Source organism: Protopterus annectens, chromosome 6.part0 (assembly GCF_019279795.1).
Source record: "Protopterus annectens isolate FY-2018-M chromosome 6.part0, PAN1.0, whole genome shotgun sequence".
In the NCBI taxonomy this organism is placed as follows: Eukaryota; Metazoa; Chordata; order Ceratodontiformes; family Protopteridae; genus Protopterus; species Protopterus annectens.
In genome coordinates, this window is record NC_056737.1 from 1655109767 (window position 1) to 1655125723 (window position 15957).

The following is a 15957-nucleotide window of genomic DNA, read 5'->3' on the forward strand; positions in this document are numbered from 1 at the left end:
CTTGTTTTTATACATAAGAAACATTTTTGGCGGGCTTGTTAACTCACTTAATTAATCAATCAAGCAAACACCAGAACTTCCGGTGCTTGCAAAGTTAAAAGCATATGACAATCAAAAACATTCTTCATATTTAAATGCATAAACATAAAAGAAAAAATGTAAGACATTGAAACTAACTGTCAATATTAAAATCCTGTATGATAACTAATGCTAAAATCATACAACAGTTCCAAAGGCAGTTTTAAAATATGTCCGTACTCATTCGGTTCTAGCTAAACCAAGTGCGATATCTTCTTATATATTGAATAATGAGTAGCAATATTTCATTTTAGATGGTATAACAATCAGGAAGATACTGCGTGAGTGTGATATAAATATAATACAAATAATATGACAGATCAATGCGCAAGGACATCTAGCGATATTAAAGACAGTTGCAGAATTGTTATTAACGCTAGCTCTCAGGTCTAAATGGTGCTGTCTGTTTGACTTACTTTAACGTAAATGTGAATGTAAACAAAAACAAAAAATCCCGGATTAAGACATCTACTCATTATGTCTACAACATACATCGAGTTTCTAGGGGGAGAATCCTCAATTCATCACAGCCAAACATAAGGTATAAAGAGTTAAACGGGTGTTATTGTTACTCTTGTAAATGCTATCTCTAACATCCCAGACTTGTATCAGGTTCAAAAAATTTTATGTTCCTGGTACATAGCTAGATGTGACATGCTCATGTGTAATCTAAACAATGCAGCCTGTAAAGAAAATCCCGCATATCAAAAATTTTTTGATAGGAGATAGCATGGATGGTATCAACATATGTTTATGTATCTATAGTAAAACAGTCAAAAGCTGTTATTTGTGCTAAGTCACAAACCTAAATAGTACAATCTGTTTAACTTGCTACAGCGTAGATATAAATATAGACAGAAAGCCCCAGATTTAAATATCTGTCAGTGATGTCTGTAGCTCGCATCGAGTTCCTGGGAAAGGAATTAACAATTCATGGTAACCAAACATGAAATATGAAGAGTTAGAAGACTCTTTTAGTAACTCTTATAAATAATGTCCCTGACATATTGGGCTTGTGTCAGATTTAAAAAGTTATATTCTTAGTAAATAGCTTAATGTGGCATGCTCATATACACTATTTGAAACAATCCAGCCTATCAGGAAAATCCAGCTTGTCAAAAAAATACCATGGGAGAAGATAGCATGTATAGTATCAACATAAGATAGTGTCCGACTGGACGTGGGTCCATTTTCAGTGGAGGCCCGGGGAGAAAAGCTCCACAGTAAAATAAACAGACAGTAGTTACATTGGATTACATAGCGATTAACAATTTAACATAGAAATTACTTACAACATATTTACAGATGAAGAAAATAGTACATCAGTAGAGAACTAGAATCTTTATCTGTGAAGCACATAACAGGCATTAACAAATGTAACAATGAGAAGTTCCTGCTGTATAATAAGTACTAGGCTTATGAGCATCTGAGCTTGCTATCATCAAGGTAGTTAGTGGAGGTGAAAGAAAGGTAGTAGTTGGATGGGGTGGATGATATTAGAGTGGGAGTTGCAAGGGCATAGCCAGCATGTTTTAGGTGCGCTTTTAATAAAGTTTTGAAGTTGGTGCATGATGGTACGGAGGTAATTGTGGGTGGGAGTGAGTTCCATAATTTGGCTATGGCGCAAGAGAATAGTGCTTCACCAGCAGAGTTATTGGCTTTAGTGATCTGCCAGTGATTTTTGTTGCTGGATCTTAGTGGTCTGGTGGTGCGATAGGGTTGGAGTAGATTCTGGAGGGATGGGACATTTAGTGGATGGTTTACTAGTTTGTGGGCGAGAGAGAGTTGATATCACTGAAGGAGGTGAGGGAGTTCAAGCCAGCCCAGTTCAGCAAGTGAGAGACAGTGGTGACTACGGTAGGATGCCCCTGTGGCGAATTTGGCGATTTTGTTGTAGCAGGTCTCTAGCTTGTTTAGATCACATTGCCTTAAGTTGGTATATACTGGAGAGGCATAAAGTAGGGTGGAGATAAGGTGGGAATTTGCTATTGAAATCTTTGCTGCTTTGGTGAGAAATTGTTTATTTCTGTATAATGCTCCTAGTTTTTTGTGGACTTTTTTTATGGTCATGGATATGTGAATTTCAAATTTTAGTTTATTGTCTATTTCCACTCCTAGCAATTTGGTGTGTTCAGTTGGGTATATAGTGGTGTTGTCTTTTGCTGTGATGTTAAAGTGAGAGTTGTTTTGAGTATGTTTGGTGGGTTGGAAGATGAGTAGTTTAGTTTTGTTTGGGTTGTGATGATGGATGTATTGGCAGTATGACTGTGTGCATGGATGGGGTGGACACTTGTGTACTGTCTTTTGGTGGCCCAACAACAGACCCTGGCAAACATGCGTGTGCCTCAACACACCTATCCTCATTATCACTATTTGTATCAGTGACATCAGGTTCCCTGCTGCAGTGACAGATAAAGCAGGATAGAATTTCAACCAATGGAACTTTCTCTTCTAAATTCACCAGTTCAAAATATCCAAAAAGTAATGCGAATAAGAAAAAACTCACTTTTAATAACAAACAAAGCTTTCGGGAATAACCCTTCTTCAGTTCTGTTAGAATAGTAAGTGAACTCAATACATTCATATATTTATATATATAATTAACATAAACACATGACACAACCAACCTATGAAAAATATCTACAAACACATCAATTAAAATTCCATCAATTAAAATTTAAGGTAACAAACTCAAATAGAATTCATAAATATGTGAACACATATATGTTGCCATAAAATAAAAGTCATGAATTAATACATCAAATAGTATAAGATGTATATATGCTATCTATCAATTTATCATTTTAGTATTAATATATATTTATTCCAATCATACTAGTGATGTTGCTTCTGTTTAAAATCTAAAACAGGTTTAATAGTAATCATGTTATTTATACCTGGTTTCTTATCAGCATTTAGTTTAATAATCCATCTATATTCGGCCATATCTAATTTATTAATCATATCTCCCAATCGCAAATTTATTATCTCAAGTACTTTAAATTTAAAATTATGTGAGTTATTGGTCTCATTTCTATGTTGAGCTAAAGCATTTGTAGGTATATTCCTTCTTATTTCGGACTTGTGTTCAATTACACGATCTTTTAAGGCTCTAGAGCATTTCCCTACATAAAAATGTGTGCATTGTGTGCACGTGGCTGAATAAATCACCATTGTACTTCTACATGTAGCTTGATACTTCATTTTATATTCAGTTCTGTTTGCTGGATGTATAAACACTTTACTTGTACAGATATCTGTACAACAACTGCAAGCATAGCATGGTATTGTACCAGGGTTGGAAGAGATAATTTGTCCACTATTAATCTCAAAATCTTTATAACATAATCTTTTTTTTTAATTATGTTTATTTCTATATGAAAATCTGGGCTTAATTCCCAGTATTTTGTTTAATTCTGGTTGAGCCATCAAAATACACCATTTCTTCCTAATTATTGACTCAACCTCCCTAGTCATCTTACTATAAGTAGTTGTATACCTCAGTATATTACCTGAGTCACTATCCGTAACTTCTAAGGTCTTATGTTCCGCAAAATAGGGAGATGCATAAGTCTTTCTATTATTCAGGATATTTTCCCTTATTTCATTTATATGTCGCATATCATAACCTCTATTTAAGAATTCATGACAAATAAGGTCCATCTGCTCTTGACATTTGTCTTATTCTGTATTTAATCTACTTATTCTTAGCAGTTGACTTTTAATAATCCCATTAAATACATGATATGCATGCATGTTCTTTGCATGTGTATATCTATTTACTTGTATATCTTTCTTATAAACACAAGTCTCCAAGTTATTATTATGGCCTCTATATAGCTCAATATCTAAAAAAGATATTTTAGTCCTAGAATACTTAGTCGAAAATTTTAGAAAGTCTGTTGCACTATTCAAATAAAGAACAAAGTTGTCTAACTCCTGTTCATCACCCTGCCATAGAAGGAAACAATCATCTACGAAACGCTGATAGAAAAGTACATTACTCTTATATCTATTATCTATATTAAGAATGTTTTGTATCTCCCATTGATTAAGTACAATAATAGCATATGTGTTTGCCATGGGAGTACCCATGGCAACACCAGATAGCTGTAGGTAGGCTTGTTTGTTAAACAAAAAAACAATATCTCATTCTCTTGTTGTTTTATAATAAAAAAACATTTTTCTCCAATACAATCTCTATTGCACTGCATATAACTTCAACTTCTCTCCCTTTCATATTCGAGTTAGTACACAAAAATTCACGAATAGCATTAATGCCATAAGTATTTGGTATAACAGTAAAAAGTGAAGCTATGTCCATAGTTACCATAATAAAATTAGTATCCCTGTTGTTATTATACCATTCATAAAGTTTCCTTAGGAAATCTCCTGTATCTTTTATGTAACTAAGACATAGTTTCAAATATTTGCTTAATTTTTCTTGAACAAAAATTGATAAAGGTTCAGTTGACCATCCCCTTCCCGACACCATAGGTCTCATTGGTGGTAGTATCTGGGACTTATGTAATTTAGGTATTCCATAAATAACTGGAATTATGGGAGTTGAAACTGTCAAAAAGTTAAATAGCTCTAGGGAGATATCACCTTGTGTCTGTAAGTCATAAACAAACATATTAACATCACTAATAATCTTCTTAACTGTAGCATATGAGATTTCTTTAAAAACTTTCTCATCATTTAGAAAGTCATACATCAATATATCATATTTGTCTTTATCAAACAATACAATCACCCCTCCTTCATCTGCCTGCTTAATAATTATATTGTTATTACCAACCAAAGCTTTTTTTCCCTGCTGCAGTGAACCAGCCCAACCTCAGCACCTGTGAGAGGAAGACAGAAAACACACTTTATGACCTGTACATGATGCCAGAACACATGCACACATGCACACATGAACACATGAACACATGCACACATGAGCACATGCGCACATGCACACAAATATACTCCTCACTAAAGCAGACAGACACACACACACACACACCACCAGCAATCCAGAACATACTCAATAGCAGTTGATGGTGGGGTACAGTATCACAAGCCAAACAGTCATATCACACATGTCAGCATGCAGGAAGTGTGTTGCTCAACAGCATGCAGTGCGAGTGTAGACAGTCCTTGCTACTAACAGTATGCATGGCTTTGATTCATGTGTGTTGTTGTTCAGTGATTGGCCTCACCCTGGAATGCAATGTATACATGGACACAACATTGCTGTGCAAGTATTAAAAGCTCATTACTGTCCTGTGCACCATCACTTACAGGTATACATACCATGGCTGGATGTGTATCTGTGTGTCACATAGATATCCATTTCTGATTAGAGCATCTGTGTCTTTAGCAGATAACTGTGGACACAGGTTTAGGCCATGCATGTTGTGTATACACACAGGATCAGTGGTGCATGTATACCTGCTGGAATACCATTGGTCCACATAGCCAATGTACAGAAGTTATGGTGAGTGTACAACATATTGTGGACGTGCCACTGCCAGCCATGACATGGCATGCTACAATACAACTGCAACATTTAACATCACACATACCCAATGTGTGTCATGTGTCCTAGACACTCAATAGCATTAAAAGACATATATGTGTCAGTTTGTGCAAATGGTGATTGCTATGCATATTGTGTATTGGTGCATATGTTTGCACACACACAGCATTGAGGTGTATAGCAATGAAAGCTATGTGTAGTACTGTGGTTACTATAATTGGATGGGGTGTAGTACCATAAGCCATCACCATGCAGCATCATGTGGTCACTCAAGGCTACTAATATGTGCCAGATGAGCACCTATCATGCTGTACCTGAACTGCAATACCATGACTACATCCACCATTTCACGACCAGTTGTTACATGGGTTTGTAAGGTGCCCAATAAGGAGTATTGCCAAACATGAATGTGTTGTGTGTGGAAGAGTGTCTCACAGCCCCATGATAGGCCTCTACCCTCAGGTATATTATGTGTGCTGTATGGATGACATTTGGGATACCGGAATGTGACTTTACAGATGGTGTGTGAATACGTTATGTGTAGCATATTAACATGTTCTGTGTATGACATAGTTGTGTATGTTGTGTGCATGTGTATTGAATCTGCCTATCCAATGGCCACTACAGTGTAGCCACATTTGTTTGGGATGCTTTGTGTATTGCATGTGTTTGATGCAGCTAATCACATTACTGAGATGTGCATAGTCTCACAGAAAACATGTACAGCATGCATTATGCATAGGTATGTTATATGTGTACATGGCCTACACCTTACCTATGACGTGCACATTTTATTTGCAACAATAAATGTAGAACACCCTCACCAGCATGGGTCTGCTGCCTTGCTGTCACACCAGAGGGACCTACAAGGATATGAGACAGTTTGTCAGTGGCAACAACTGTGGCATTGCTACTGTGGGTTTGCAATCTTACAGTAGTACAACTGTTTACATTCACAGGCCTACAGATTATGTTCTAAATGATCAGTATTGCACAACACCAGGCTCCACATCTTCTAACTACACAGTGCACATCTCACATATGCATGATCTACCAATAGAGGTAACAGTAGTCTACAGATATGCCATGTTACCTGCACGCTCCGTGTGAACTTGCTGGGTGGCTCCAAGCTCCATGACAATACATTTCTGCTGCTGTTAGTGTTGGCCATGAGCCATCAGGCTCAGGAGCAGCTTTTCCACTCTGGTGAGAGGGGGATGGATTGTAACCCCACTACCTGTAGCAAGCTGTTGTCTACGGACATCAGATGCACGCTGTCGGACATGTCTAAGTAAATCACTGCAGTGATGGCGTACCTGCTCATATGTCCGGTTATGCATGCCTATGTCATTTACCCTACGCACAACATCTTGCCTCAGTGCAGCCCGCTCATGCTGGTCCTGGCTGGTTCTTGAGAATAGCACTCTGTAGTGCTGGATCAGACTGCTTGTAATGATGTCATCCTCAGCACTACTATAGCTCAGGTTGCAACAGTGGGTCATGATCCCTGGAAGACAATGAAACAATATGTCTGAGCAAGTCATATGGCACACTTAATATTATACAGTACAGATATCACTGAACTGTCATATATAGCAACCTATTAGCTGTCAGAGGATACACACTTTCAATACCATATATCAGTACTCACCCCACAACTGCTTGACAGTGCCTGACTCTGTATAGTACACCATGTTCTGCACAGCAACAAAGTGAAATCACTATGTAAGACTATACAACAGTACATAGCACACTGTATGCGACACAATGCACCACCTAGCCACAGAAGGTATAGATCAAGCTAATGCATAACGTAATATGTCCTCCATTGCAATGATTATATAGTTCAGTTACAGTATTACCATTATACCACACTACTTGTTGATGGCAACCCCCTGCCTAATATATGTGCACATTCGTGAATATGGGTGGCATACTGCTGTACTAGACTATACATGTTGCTAGATACGCACTTATATCCTGTAACACACATATGACAGAGGGCATGTTACAGGCATACCCACACACACATCAGACATACTTACAAGACACAAAGGTATGGAAACCCAGATGAGCTTTACGTGTGTACCATACAGTACTGTGTGTCAGTACTTACAAAACCTTAAGCCTGAGGTATGTAATCTGTGAGGACTACAGGGAACACACAAAACAGTGGTTCCAAGCAATGTGGACATACACCATACTGTGCTGTTTAGGCCTACAGCTTCAGGTAGTACTACTGTTCATACAGGAGTTGGATTTACCAGCAGTGCCAATCAATAGGCATACATGAACTGCTTTAGCCTCCAATGACACACACCAGTCAACACCAAGAGACTACATCAGACCGTATGCCATGCTGCTTTTTCTGCCTAGCAATAGCATACACATCTTTTGCTGGGATCAAAGCTAGGACACAAAATACCATGTCAGAAACAGTTTCCCACTAGGCTATCCCACATATACACAACTTTGACATATTCACCAACACATTGACCATCACACTCAGTCAACCTCTCATAGCATGTATTGCAACAAGTACATGTGGGTGTGTATAGGTTTATAGGTAGGTACTAGGCTATTGGTCCTAGGGCCTATATAAGCCTAGCCAAACAGTACCCTGGCCTTTGCCACCCAATAAAATTAATTTCCTGTGCCCCTGTCAAGCAGAGCCACAGATATGATCCCCAGGGTGTGTTACCTATCTCCCATCCAATCATCAAGATTATTCATGAAGAGTGCTACTGAGGAGCTTTGTTTGCTATAGATAGGTAGTTTGTTCCAGAGTATGGGAAGTCTCTGAGATAGGAATCTATCCCTCCAGCTTGTTCTGTTTATTGTGGTGACTAGGTTTAGGTCCCTGGAGTGTGTAGCTCGGAGGGATTGGGATTTCTTTATGTGGAGCATGTCCAACAGCTCTGGGTTTGACTTAGCTTTGTATGGTAGGCAGAGATCACCTCTGGGTAGGCGATATGCGACAGAGTAAAGCTGGCATTTTATGAGACGGTTTGCATAGGGCATCTGTTTGAGGCCGGTAATCCTCTTTGTGAGGTATGTCTGTGGCCTTTCCAGTTGTTGTAGATGTCTTGTGAGGTACATTCCAAAAGGGGCATTGTACTCTATAATGGGTCTTATGAGTGATGAGTAGAGGAGAACAATGACCTCTTTTTCCCTGGATGAGAAGCCTTTTGTGATGAGGTGTGCCACATAGAAGAGTTTCTTGACTAGTGTGGCACTGTGATCATCAAAGGGGAGACTACTGCCCACCTGTGTCCCAAGATCTCTTATCACACCTTCGTTGTTAAGTAGACTACCACTAGTGTGGTAGTTCATGGGTACTGAGTTTTTACCAAAAGGGATGACAATGCAATTTTCGGCATTGAGCCTGAGGCCATGCCTTTGACACCAGGCATCTGTCTCACTATATATGACTCTGTCTCTCTCTCTCTCTATGTGTATATATATATATATATATATATATATATATATATATATATATATATATATATATATATATATATATATATATATATATATATTTACATATACACAGCCATCGGTGTACATATACATATACATATACATATACATATACATATAGGCACATATACAGTCCACCTTTCATGGTGGGAATATCAATTATGCAAAGGATGTGAGGTATACAGTAATGTAATGATATCGCACAGTCTTGTGAGAAATGCATTGAAGGTGTTCTCAACCCATGTAGCTTTAGCAGGCCTCACTGGCTGCAACATTGCAAACTTAACAAATCACACCCACAGTGTTTAACCACCGCATGTCATATACCAGCACTGTATGCTGTCTTGTTTGCCACACACTACAACCTACGTACAAATATGCACATAACAACCTTCACCAACATATATATGTCCACCCTTCACATATAGCTGCAGTATGTCCCTTGCTCTATGCACATGTACAGATGTTAATATATCTGGCACATATATATCTCTCCGTATGTGTGTGCCATACACACACAAGGTCCACACTGTTGCAAGTCCCTGGACCTCACGGCTGACCTGTTGGGCCTTGCTGCAACATGAACAGGTGTCACATGTGAGCACACAGTAATATTAGAGGCTGTGTATATAGCTACAAATGCTAGATTAGCATACTAGCCTGGTACAGCAGTTGCCAATGCTAAGCTACACGTTAATATGACTATCATGCATGTGTTACTCTGTCACATCCATGTTTATATAGCTGTTTGTGCTACTCCCCCAAACAGCCATTGTCCATACTACTGTACAGAACACAGATAACATGGATCAGATGTTTGACATTTAATGCTGAGCTACATATACAGTTATGAACCTCTGCACACAGTTACACACTGATTTGTCCATGGCAGTAGTTATGCTGGACATCTGTGTGTAAATACATACTGCTGCCACATATGAATGTTTCAAAGTATGTAGAGTACTCTTCAAAAACATCTACTACATGCCAGTAAATACATATATGTTACATACCTTTCCTTTGTATGTGTTGGTATTATTAATTTCCGTGTTCCTTTTTTTTTTTTGATTTGTTTGCTTTTGCTGTTAATCTCTCTCTCTCTCTCTCTCTCTCTCTCTCTGTCTCTCTCTCTCAGTGTCTACAATGGAGTGATTGCTTGTGTGGGCAGCAAGTACAGCCTGCTTTTATAGGTGTCGGAACATGTGCGTGTGATGGTCTCTGTACCAGTTGGTGGCCACCATTTGGTAAATGCATGCAGCCTGCTGTGTGGTAATTGCAATACTCACTGTCATAGCAACCCAATGCTATAAATTGCTAAGTCAGGTAGGCATAGCCCTTTCAGCTTTCCAAAGTGGGGCTCATACTTGTTTGCTGTGGACACTGTTGTTTCAGTCAGAAGGCTGGTATAGTTCTTATATCTGAAGCTAGGGGTGTAGCCAGTGATTTAAATGTTGTACTCAGACCTGAATGTTACCACTTCCAGTACACAGTTGTCAGTGTAGAATTGTACTCACCCCTGCAAATGCTAACACAAGATACATGGGAGTATGTAGTTTCTTTTCTACTTATACAATTAACTGCCATACAGAAGTAGTTATTGAGATGTATTCTTTTGGCACATGAACTGTTTGTGACCTGCTATACTGTGAATATTAATGTACTCACTTCTGAACAGTTTGTGCATTTTTTGTGTTGACATTAGCACAGACTGCTCATGAAAACTGGACAATTCCAGTACTGAGTATGCCTACCTACATCCTTGGGAGACCCTGAACACACAGGTATATTGTACATTTGGGTAGGGATGCAGACATACAGAGAACATTATGTATTATTGTGTGAATGTTATCTTGCTGGACTTAAAGGGTTGCTGTGTACCTGTTAGTTTATCAAGGCAAGTAGCTTGTCTGCATAGCTCCCAACTGTGGACCTATCCAGATGGTAGCCAGATGTTAGCCTGTTATTCTTTGTCTGTGCAATGCACAGGTCTTTTCAGCACTGGTACAATGGCATTGTTACAATCAGTTGCTACCAGTACATGGCTACATCCTTTGGTATTTCAGTGCTGTACTCCTACATAAGGGTATGCTTGTGTAACTCCTTCCAAAGCTAGTTGCACAGTGTGTAACAGCAGAAAAGCTGATATGCATGTGTGTTTCTGCCTCTGCCAGGCCTCTGAAACACTCAGGTACATATTTAAACAGAGTCAGGGAAAGGTAGGTAAAAGTGAGGTACACCTTCAAAATAATAGAGACAGTAAGTGGAGACTTCGAGAGAACCAGTGCATATGGATTACTACACCTTTTCTGAAGTACAAGCGGTGTCTAACTCTTATTATTGCCATTATTCATTAAGTGTAATACCCCACCTTTCTGCCTAACGTAAGTACTTTTCAGAGGGCTTCAGCGGGACACAGCTAACATATGTTTCAAAATCAGGGACATCCCTGAAAAGTAGTCACAGTTGGGATGTATGTCCTCTGCCCTAATCAGATATGCCACTGTTTGTCCTGCTAGGATACTGTGTGTGGGTTGTAAAGTGCTGCTGTAAAATTATTTCATGCTAGAATGGCTGGTTCTCTTATCACAGTCATGTAATGCAATTCTGCAACAACTGCTGGTAAAGTTCCACAAAACAAGTGTTGTGTTATGGCATTCCTATTTTTCCTTTACATTCACTCATTCTGATGCATGATATATTTATTTCAGCACAAACTTGTTGTGTGGCTTAGTGGTACTTCATGCAGTCTAGTGTGTCCAAGGTCCGGGGTTCGAGACTGGCAGAGATGTTTTATTTTGCTGTTGAGCAGAACAAGGGCCCTGACATACAGAGTGACTAAGGCACTTTTAAGCAGTTGTAAGCAGGTTTGCGCAGGTTTGCAAATGCTTAGTGATGCTTAGCTAAGCGCACACAAGCGCACATTCGTGCAAACCCGCTAACTACTGCTTAATAGTGCTTATTCCCGCTAATCCCCGCGCTCATTTCTTTGAAAGAAAAGAAAATGGGGAGATAGGAAAGTGGTGAAAAAGGGGCACAAAGAGGGAAAGAAAGTAGGGAAAACAGCTCGGGATGTGCAGAACGGGTGTAGGGAAGGTCCATAGCTGCCCACTTCTTTAACAGCAACCGCTGTGCATATGCAATAAATTTGGAGGGAAATATGAAACCTTCCACCCCTGAGAGAGGGGTGAGGACAACAAAGTATGTTGTACTGCCAATTAGATATCAGTTTATGTGTCCAGTGGACATGTGTGCAAAACGGGCAGCTATGTATGGGGCGTAATTCGTTTTTGGGAGCAGATTGCCCTTTTTTGTGGGGAAGGGGAAGTAGGTATATTTGGGGAGGTAGGTTGGGGAGGTAAACAGACAAGACAAACAAGATGCATACAGGGGTGGAATATGACACATGTGGTGGGTGAACACCATTGATGGGGAAGGATGTTTGGAAATCGCAAGCCCATGAGCCCACAGATGGCAACAGTGGAACTGAAATCCCCACCCATGGGCAGTCACCACTGCACCTTCACAGCCCAGAGGGTAGCTGTGCTGGGGGCTGCATAGGAGGGGCAGGCTCACCTGTGAGTCACGTCACTCATGCCTCAAGCTGGCGTAGAAGATCAGTGACAGAATGCTCGATCTCCCTACGCACCACAGCCCGGACCGTTCGGAGGGTGCTAGGTGGCCCTCCTCCACCCACGTTTGCATGGGGGGATGAGCCCCATCCCCTGCAGTGCTTCCACCCAAAGGTGGCACAGGGCCAATGGAGGAGGAGGTCCCAGGCTGGGCACCGGACCTGCTGGTGCCAGGTTCCATCACCAGCTGAGGTGGGACAGGTGGGACCGCTGGGACTGGCCTTCCCATATGTTATATGTTTAGGAGGATTTAATGAAAATATGAGTTAGTAACAGTCAACAGCATTCCCAATTAATTATAACAGCATGCAGAAGTATTCCCATTAACCCAACACACCAGAGTTCCAACAGTTGAACAGCAAGCATGACACATGCATATATAGAACAACAGTGGACATTACAACAGCATGCAGGTTTAATTGATGGCAACAGGCCACCAGTATTGTGGTATTTGAACAGGGCACATGCATCAAAATAAATGCAGATATTTATAAACCAATAGGACATATGTCCCAACAAATGTTTTGAGATTAGACATACCCATTGAGGTGTAGAATTGCATTTTTATGCAAATACAGTAGGGTGGAAAACGATAGCTCCATTAACAACTTATATATCCTTCTAGTTTACACTACATTCCTATTAACTGCAGTTATATGTCCCCTACATGTATTATGACACTACCCAATTGTCCTTAAATTGGGAAATGGGTTTTGCTAGATCTTTATATACATGGGCTGTATCTGACATACAAACTGTCTGGGATGCAGATGTTACTGCTACATATTTTGTGAGTTGCTTAGACACACTACTGCTAAGATGGTACACTGACAGCTCTACTTTCATATACTTATCTAGATATGTTTAGGTGAAATTATCAGTTATATGTTAACAGTTCCCTACATTTCTGCCAGCACAATGACATTTCTGGGGAACACAATACCAAGCTACTCATGTGCCAGATTAACCTGTACATGCTGGGCATGAACCAACAGTTGAGAACTGTAAATATGCTTAAAAGCTACTGGCACTCCCTTCATCCACTTTATATGGGCCTACCCAACTGTGCTTAATACAACAGTACTATTTCTATAATGCAAGAGTACAACAACATATTAAATAAAATGACACAGACACACTCCAGGAATTGTACCTTTATTAAAGACTTATAACACTTTTCTAGAGGCTCTCTCATTTATTTTATATAACAGTACATGCAGAATAATTATTAGAGAATTATTACACCTTTATTTATTGTGTTAAAACACTTTTTTCAGGCTTTCTCATTTATTTTACACAACAATACAAGCTGGATAATTACTAATCTTCCTGGTGGCGCAGCCTTAGCAGCCTATCTGCATAGGCTTGCTGATTCGCAGCACGGACACCTGCAGCTGTGAAGTCAATGAAGTGATATTGAGACATACTTATCCATAGTATAGACTAGAATAGCAATTCTTACATACTTAATTCCATGGCTACTTACTCAGTAGTGGGACATTTACCATCTCATGGGCCTCCTGGATCCACTTGTCCAGTTGATCCACCTTGTGTCTCTTCAGGTCTGCTTGGTGGTGTCTGACCTGCTCAACAGTCTGAGGGACACCCGTGGCACTGGTGAGGTCATGAGCTAGATGGTCACAGGCTTCCACTTTGTATTGGGTGACCTGGTACTGGACCCGCAAGAGTCTATCCTCATGATTATGGACAAGGAGCAAAACCATTACTTTTGACTCCTCAATGCCCCAGCGTTGCACTCGAAAACGATAGCCCTCTCCAGCACTGGCCATTGCTGCCTGCAGATGGGAGCTACAACCAGTTATGGCAAGTATTCCCGCCTATGGAGCTTAAATATGCATCATTTCCCAAACTTATTTGTGATTGGCCAGTTTTGAAAAAACTCAGCTGAAGGCACACCTGCTTAGCAATGGGTAAACTTCCATTGATATGTATGTGTGTGTTGAAAGTGCATACTTATGAAAAGCTGTCATGGCTTAGTGGTTCAGTACTGTGATTATGGTGCACAGTATCCTGGGTTTGAGGCCTGTCATTGTTTTTTAGTTTACTACTGGCCAGACCAGCTAGAAGGTGTGGCTGTGTTTAGCTGACTTTGCTCAACTTTGCCCAACGTTGCTCTATGGTGCTCTACGTTGCCCAACATTGCCCGACGTTGCGCTAGTTAGCACTGTGTGCAGCTACACGCAAACATGTTCTGTTTTTGCTAGTTTGTGTGATGCTTAGCTCCGTGCAAAGCTATTGCACTAGTTAAAGCAGTACTAAGCTATGAGCAATTATACTTAAATATGCTTAATACTGGTCAACTTTGCTTAGCAGTGCTTCACATTGCTTAAGATATGTTACTTATGTATTCATCAGTATGCATAACCATTTCATCTTCTTATATATATATATATATATATATATATATATAAAATTTGTTCACTACTACATAGGCCATTTCAATGCTTTTTACTAAAATTTAAATAAATGTCAGGAATTATTTTTATATACAGATTTCCAACAGAAAATAGAAATGGGAGTGGCGGGACTCGAACTGGGAATGCCTCCTCTTTGTGCGAAGGCTCTACCACTACGCTATTGCTATTTTGCTTAATTTGCATATAAGTTTCTTATTATCCTCTTCGATGTCTAAACTGCTAACTGTAGCTAAGCAATGGGCAAACCCACGCAAATACATGCAAATACGGGCAGCTATATCGGGAATAATAAAAAAAAAATAAAAGTTTTGCATTTTATAATTGTACAGGGGTTTAGAATGTGGGGGAGTGTAGTGTTGGGTAAGTACACATTTGAGCGGACTCACTCATGTCAGTTGACATTTCCCAATTGAGATACTTGCAGGGGCGTGGATTTTTGGACTGCTCAGCAGTCCAACATGCCCCCTGCACTCATGCACGCTCCGTGTTAGCCTTAGAGTTGAGGCAGCATGCCCTCATTAATATGCATGGCGTGCTGCCATCTTACTCTTAGACTGGCGTTTCCGTGTAAGACTAATTTAGTCTTACACAGAGGATTCGTGAATCCTGGGGGTTGTCAATATGTGATACTCAACAATGGGCAGTTAGTGCACTCAGATGTAGTAGCACCTTGCATAGCAACATGGCTTGATGGTATTAGGGTATGACCACTAGTGTGGAAGAAGTGTGCAAGCATCAGGATTCCTAACTGTGATAGCAATTTTGCTGTTTATCTCTCTTATTGCCTAAGCAATAAGGGTGATGT